Source organism: Centrocercus urophasianus, unplaced genomic scaffold (genome assembly GCF_019232065.1).
Source record: "Centrocercus urophasianus isolate 14NV4802_14NV808 unplaced genomic scaffold, USGS_Curo_1.0 seq_18, whole genome shotgun sequence".
Lineage (NCBI taxonomy): Eukaryota > Metazoa > Chordata > Aves > Galliformes > Phasianidae > Centrocercus > Centrocercus urophasianus.
The window spans coordinates 2,392,727-2,399,801 of NW_024884733.1; the positions used below are offsets into that span (position 1 = coordinate 2,392,727).

Below are 7,075 nucleotides of genomic sequence, written 5' to 3' on the forward strand. Positions count from 1 at the left end.
GCACCAGCACCAGCACCAGCACCAGCACCAGCACCAGCACCAGCACCCAGCCTTCTTCCCTCCCAGCCTTCTTGCCTTTTTCCCTCCCTTCCTCCTTCCCGCCCGCCGCCCCGCGCTCACCGCTGCCGCCGTTTGCTCCCACCGGCAGAGAAGCCGCAGCGCCAGCAGCACAATATGGCGAGCGGCAGCTCCGCAATGGAGCTCGGGAAATAGAGGGGAGTTACATATTCATGGCCGGGGCTGGGCAGGGGGAGCGCGGCCAGAGCCGCGGGCGCGGGGCCGCTCTCCTCGCCCGGCGGGGAGCCGCTTTCCCCGCCTCTCGCCCCGCCGCTTCCCCCCGGGTCGGGCCGTGCCGGCGCCCACCGCCGCCCTCTGCGTGCCCACTCGGCCTCGGGCTGCCCCCTGCCTGCCCTGCGAGCAGAACGGGTGCGGGGGGTCCCTGTCCGGCTGAGGGAACGTCCGCCGCTCCCAGTGGTCTTAAAACCTGAAAGTGCTCCTTCAGCTGCACCGGGTGCTTCAGTCCCGCTGAGAGGCGGTGAGACGAAATGAGCGTGCTCTATATAATTGTGCTCTATACGTTGAAAAGACAGCTGCTGGCATCTGGGGGCGAGTTACCGTTAACTTTAGCACGGCTGGGATGCTAGCGGGTGGCTCTGGTTTGGCTTTTGTCGCTCCTTGCAACGCTTCTGTTACTTTTCAGAAGTTCTGGCACATACCGGTTTCCTCCTCGTGGTTCTACATCTCTGATATCGCTCATACAACCGACCCGTGCAGCGCCGTGTCGGAGATCCCCGCAGGAATGCAGTCAGGAGCCAGCAGTGCCATCGCTGTGCTCTCTGCAGGGCAGATCTCCACCCTGCACCTCAGAAGGATTCAGACAGGAGCTGGGTTCAACGCTCCGCTGTGATGTTCCTAGCCCACTTCCTTCCCAAGTGGGCTCGGATGGGCTTTTTCAGTGTTGGCATCCAACGATAGCATAGAAAGGTTCAGAAAGATTTCTGGTTCTAGACAGAATGAAACGAGGCAGAATTAATGACTGAAGTTTTCCTGCTTTCAGCTGCATATCAGCAACAAAGAAGGGAAGGCTTCTGCCAAGCTGCCAGCAAGCACCCTGCGGGGAAAGCTGCCTTGCTGCGGGCCTGCAGCTCTGGGGTGAGTGAAACAGTTCATGTAAAGCTGTTGTGAGATAAAACAGCCCTATATATAGAAGGATGTAAGAACAAGATTTGCAAAATAAAAGCATGGCGTTATAAGGAAGGCAGATCTAATGAGGATGGAGTGGTAAGAAGTGCCTTGGGAGCATCTAGTGAAATGCAGAAGAAGAAACACAGAGGCACATGGACTAACAAACGGGTACACAAAGGTACACAAAAAGAAATTCAACACCATTGATGATGTTAGGCCAGTGGTATCCAAGTCACCGTATTCATGAGAATATTTATTTGATTTTGTTTTATATTTATTACATTATCCATTCAAGGAGTCATAAGTTGTCCAGGGAGGATGTCCTGTCCTCAGCCTTGGAAGACAAGTCCTCAGACTTGAAGATTTCCAAGTCTCAGGTGGCTCAAGCCCTCAGCAATCTGATCTGACCCCAGAGCTGAGCCATGGAGGGCAGGGAGCTCCTGAGGTCCCCTCCAAACCACGTTATCCCATCATTCTGTGATTCTGCACTCACAGTGCGGATAAGAAAGCTTAGGATGTGGATAATATTGTATTTCAAGCCTTTGTGAGCATTTCCTTTCTTTGCAGAAAGCTTTTTCTGCAGAAGGTAGAAAAAAAAAAAACTGCTGCATGATAGCTGAGATAGCTTTCATCAGCTTGTGGCTTCCAGTGTTCCTTGTGTAATGGAAACTTTTATTCTGCTCCTTGTGGCAACAAAAGAATTGTAAAGAAAATTACTCCGGTCAACTGAGACATGCTGTTTCCACGTCCTCCTTCCAGGTAAAATATTTATTACCCGCTGAAGTGATTGAAGGTCACCCATTCACTGCCTTTTAGAAACTAGTATAAATAGAGAAGAAAATGGAAAATAAAGTGCTCCCATTTTCCCAGTCTGTAGCCAGAGAACAGTAAATAACATAAAATGTGACGGAAAGTAGAAAATGTCCATATTGCTAGGTAATGAGGGAAAAATAAGCTGGCAGTGGATTGGTAAGAGGAGGTAAGGTCATTGGCGGTGTCCCAGGTACACTGTTACACTTGTCTGCCCTATACTGAGTGGTGATATTGCTGCAGTGTGCCTGTAACTGCCGTGTACCCTTCATTGGATCTTGAGAGCATCACAAAGGTATGATGAAGGCAGGGATTAAGCCCTTTCCTTAAGTTCATTCCTATACAGACATAATGTTCGAAGCAGGGCTCTCTGGCTGTAGGTAAGTTTATTATACTCAAAGTAATAGATAACTTAACAAGGGTGAAGTTATATCACTTTATGCAACATTCAGATGGACATCTTGAAGATAAGTGTAGGGAATTACTCTGCGTACTCTTGTTAATAGAGTATAGTCTGTTATGCTCAGCTATGTTACACATCCAGAGATGTAGGCTTGTTATCTGTTCCAGAGATGTGCCACACATTCTGGACTCTTGTTTGTGTATGCATTGAAAACAGTGTGTGTCAGAAAAAGGTCAGCTCTTCTGTAATCTAGATCACGTTTGAAGACAGTGGCTTTATTTGAAACTTGCACACAAAAATAAGTGGGAAGGAGAAAACCAAGGCATATTAACTACTCAGGAAAGTAATGAGTACAAATGGGAGTTGTAGCAGAAACTATGTTACTCAAAATTCACAAGTTAGGGATTCTATCTGCTTTATCAGTACTCACAGATCATCAGGGGATCTTCAGTAATTCACTATTATAAAGCTCTTGCTTTCAAAAAAAGCCACTCAAGACCAGCATGTAGCCAGCATTTGGGCACTTGAAACAAAGATAGCCCTGGATAAGCTAGGAATAGCAGAGTTGGGAGCAGGCAATAACGTAGTAAACATCCTGTTTACAAAGATCCTCTCAGTGTATCCCCTAAGTATGTTGATGTATCTGACCTTAACATCTTATATCAACTCAGGGCTACAATGTACTTCATAAGCAGTGTGCAGAATGGAAACAGACTTAGAGCACCAGCAGCATAAAGTCTTTCACCAGTCTTGATGGTGAATATCAGGCATGTTCTCTAGCACTTTCTGTAATAAAAGGTGAGAGAGGATGTTGGAAAAAATATTTCAATTCTAATAGCTATTGTAGTTGAATTGATGTAAACCATCCCAGTGTAAGTACAAAACAAACAAACAAAAAAAAAAAACCCTACAATCATGCAGCTCTTGACAAAACAGTAGTCTGTACCAATAGTGGTACTACTGGTAGTCATTCAGCAATGTTTGGTATTTGGTATTTTCACTATTCTCATAACATCATTAAACTGCATGCTTCTGAAGGCAATCATAACAGTAAATTTGTTTAGCCTCAACAAAGGTAATAATTGTTCTTTGTCAGCACATACAAGAGAGAACATCATAACTGAATGGACAGAAGCTGTTTATCTGCCTGTATTTACAGTATTTACAGTCATCCAGGTGCCCCAACGTAGGTGTGACTGTGGCTAGTTTATGATGTGCTGGTGCAGACTAGCAAGTGAAAGCAGCTGCCTGGTCCTTCTTCCTTCTGCTTTAAGCTGTTCATTGAGAATACAGTGAACTTTTTGGCTTTGATTTACTAGCAATTTCATCTCTGATAGGGCAGTACTTATTCCTCTTGTCCAGCTTATTTCCACTCTGTGTTGTAACTGCTCTAAGACTTAATGCTTCTATTAAGTTAGCTCAATATTAAGCTTAGTGCTGGGAGAGTCCTTCACTTTCCCACTGAGCATTTTTGTTCCCTTTGTGGGAGATTAGAGAATGTGTGTGGCTGACACGCTACCACTGACCTTCTTCTGTTCTCCTGTAGCCACATGCAAAAGATTTGTAATCCTTTCTTCTCTTCCTGCAGTACAAAGTCCCACACCTCACAGCACACTTCCCACTAGAGTCACAGCTAGGGGTCTGGGCTAATTTGTGTTAGCACTGTTTTTGCTTGCAAAGGTATGAATGAATGGCAAAATTTGCACAACAAAATTCCTGCGGTGCAAAGTACATTTTAGCACCCAAAGCAGCTTGTACTACGTGAGCGATGATGAAAAGGCCAGAAAGCAGCAGCAGTGAGTTAGTTTCCATATGAAGGCAGGAGAGAAAAACACCCCCACAACAAAAATAATTATAGTGGGGACACTGCAGTAGGAATTTGTCTACTCCTACTCTTGGACAGAATGACTCAGGCCCACTGTGTTTTCCACGGTGCCAAATTACCAGGTCTGAACTTCATGGTGTGAGTTGACAGCAAAGGGAAAACCCACAGCTGAAGCACTTGGGTTTGGTGGTGTTCTTACAAAGAAGTTCCCCTAAATCACTAGTAATAAATCCATGCAGTTCTGGAGTGTGCCAGAACCTCTTACCGAGACTTGGATCTCCAACCGTGCTGGTGTTTCTTTTCTACAGACTTAAATGTTGGGTTTTTTGATTCTCTTTATTGTGCTATGCAGAGGCTTCTGCAATTAAGCAGTTATTTCAAAATAATTACAAATGAATCTTGTGCCTTTGCTTCAATGGCTTAACGTTTCTCTGTAAGATTTGCAAAGGGTGACCTTTTGAAATGTTTTGTTGGAACTGTAGGTATTCCTGCAGTCACCTTTCTCTTTTTCTCTTACAAAAAGAGAAGACAGAAATGAGGCTAAGAATCCAGAAGTATCTGTTTCTCCTGGAACTGTTTTTTACTACTTACTTTTGGATTATACAAAGTGTATTGAGAGGAAAAAGGTCTTTTTTGTTTAGTTACTGGTGGTTTTTGGTTTTTTTGTTTGCTTGCTTTTGTGGTGTTTTTGTTTGTTTGTTTGTTTGTTTGTTTACCTTTTCATTGCCTCGGAATAATTAAGGAGAATTGACACATACTTTGAGAAGGATCTAGGTAGCCTCAGAGCAGACAGAAATGCAAAATACTTTGGCCTCAGTACCTAGCACAGGTAACTTGAACAGAAATAGGGACATCATAAAGCCATTTTGACAACTTTTTAATTTGTTATTCAGCAAACATGTTTGTAGTGTCTTATCCTCATCAGTAAATAATCATATGTGATTAATACCTATCCTGTGTGGCTTCCTATATGGGAAATTCTGCACAAAGTGTTTTGAAACAGTTTTTTACAGTAAATATATATGTATTTCAAAGACAAGAGCAAAGTCCTGTGAAGCAGAGAAGGTGGTGGTGTTCGGGGAAAAACTTGTGAAGACTGAGACTATCCTATAATAAAGCTGTCTCCTGCACAGATTAGCTGCACATCAATATGGCAGTAAGAAGTGGGGCAATGTTTGTAGAAGCAGTGCCTGCATACTTGAGATCTGAACGAGAAGGAGCAAACTTCAAACTAAGTGTAAATTGAAACATGGAACTTACCATTTGGTGTCTGTATACTGAAGGCCTGGCTGGTGGTTGGTTACTTTGCTCCTGATCTTTAGGAGCAAAAAAGCTGCTTTTTTGTGTTAGTTAGCCTCTCGGATGTTATTTTAGATGGTATTTTAGGAGATCCCACTGTCTGGTGCCCTCTTGTGGGATATTTTCACACCACACAGCAGTAGGAATGAGGTACACCTTAAAGCCATCTTCAAGATCTCATTGAAGGAGTGCCTCAGTCAAGAGCACATTTTCCCAAGTAGCTGAAGTTTTCACTGAAAAGAAGAGGTAAATGAGTACAAAGCCTGTTGTGTTTATGATGTATTTAAAATGTGTTGAGCACGGAGATGTTTTAAAACAAACATTCCGGGACAAAGACAGAAGCAGGCAAAGAGGATAAAAAAGAGAGAAAATTCTGAGAAAACATTTGGTTTAGTCAGACCCGGCTTTTCACCGAGTGTTATAGCTAATGAATGGCTCCCTATTCCTTCTATTTACACCTTATTTTAGAATGTTTCTCATAGCACGGATTTAGGTTGCTTTGTAGCTGGTCAAAGCACGTGACCCACGTAGGACCGTGTCAAGTATGGGCTAATATTGATCATTGGAGAAGCTTGGCAGATTATGCCATGCACTTCAGAGGGTGGGTAGATTTTTGCTAGGCTGTCACTGAGTTGTGTGTTTCCATTATAAAGCAGTTCATCTGTTCTTTCCATTATTTGGATGTATGCAGTAACCTCATCAAACTGTGAAAAATAGGTGTATGTCAGCTGTGGTCCTGTTCCTGTGAACACGTGGCTTAGCAAAGCAATCTGCCCACTTATTCATAATGCCTTGTTTTTCTCATTAACGTCAAGAGTTGCTTAACTCAAAGACAGGCATGCTGCTATGCACTGGACAACACTTGAGTTTGGAACACATGGATCTGAGATCAAAGTTATTGTGGAGTGGTAGTGCATATTGCTCAGCCTTGTATTTCAGTTCTGCATAGCAAATAGAATTTTGCTGTTAGAGATTCACTGTGCAAGAAGGTCTAGATCAATTTCTACTTGTACTACAGGCACCAGTGTGAACCCAGTAAGGTCACTTGGGGTGAATAGGTTCCTGTTAAACACCATTTATAATAATTCATAAGAATTAGGGATCTGTGGTCATGTTTGATAGATGCTGAGGGCATTATGTTAGAGTAGAGACCTGAAGAAGAAATTCCTTTCCTTTTTAGATTCCATTTCTACTCTTCTTCTGTTATTTTCAGGTTAAGACATGGAAGAGAGATCTTTCCTGTATTTGTAACTTGTTTTTAAAGCCACTACTGGGAACACTTTTATGTTCCAGATGACCAGTAAGAACAGAGGTTAGAGAAAAATAGCTGACCTCTCTTCCCTGCAGCCTCAGACATCTGGTTCACATTTGCAGTAAGAAATGAGATGAATAATACAGATTTACAAATAAAGCACATTATGCCTGTACATGTGCACGCGAGCATGCATGCTGGATACAGAAGACTCAAATCTTTTGGATTCAGTTAAATGAGGCATAAGGCTAGTGAGAAGTACCTGACTCATCATAGTGGTTTCCATGTCATTTGTAAAGAA

At 43.3% G+C, this 7,075-nt stretch overlaps 1 protein-coding gene across 1 annotated transcript in view; it reads right to left on the minus strand.

The window, feature by feature from the left end:
• The window catches only part of RNF2 (ring finger protein 2), a 16,297-nt gene extending 16,105 nt beyond the window's left edge, over positions 1-192 (minus strand). Inside the window, exon 1 of the mRNA XM_042819703.1 lies at positions 121-192. The gene's annotated coding sequence lies outside the window, so the exon portion shown is untranslated. The remainder of the gene's footprint in view (positions 1-120) is intronic.
• Between the last annotated feature and the right edge of the window lie 6,883 nt (positions 193-7,075).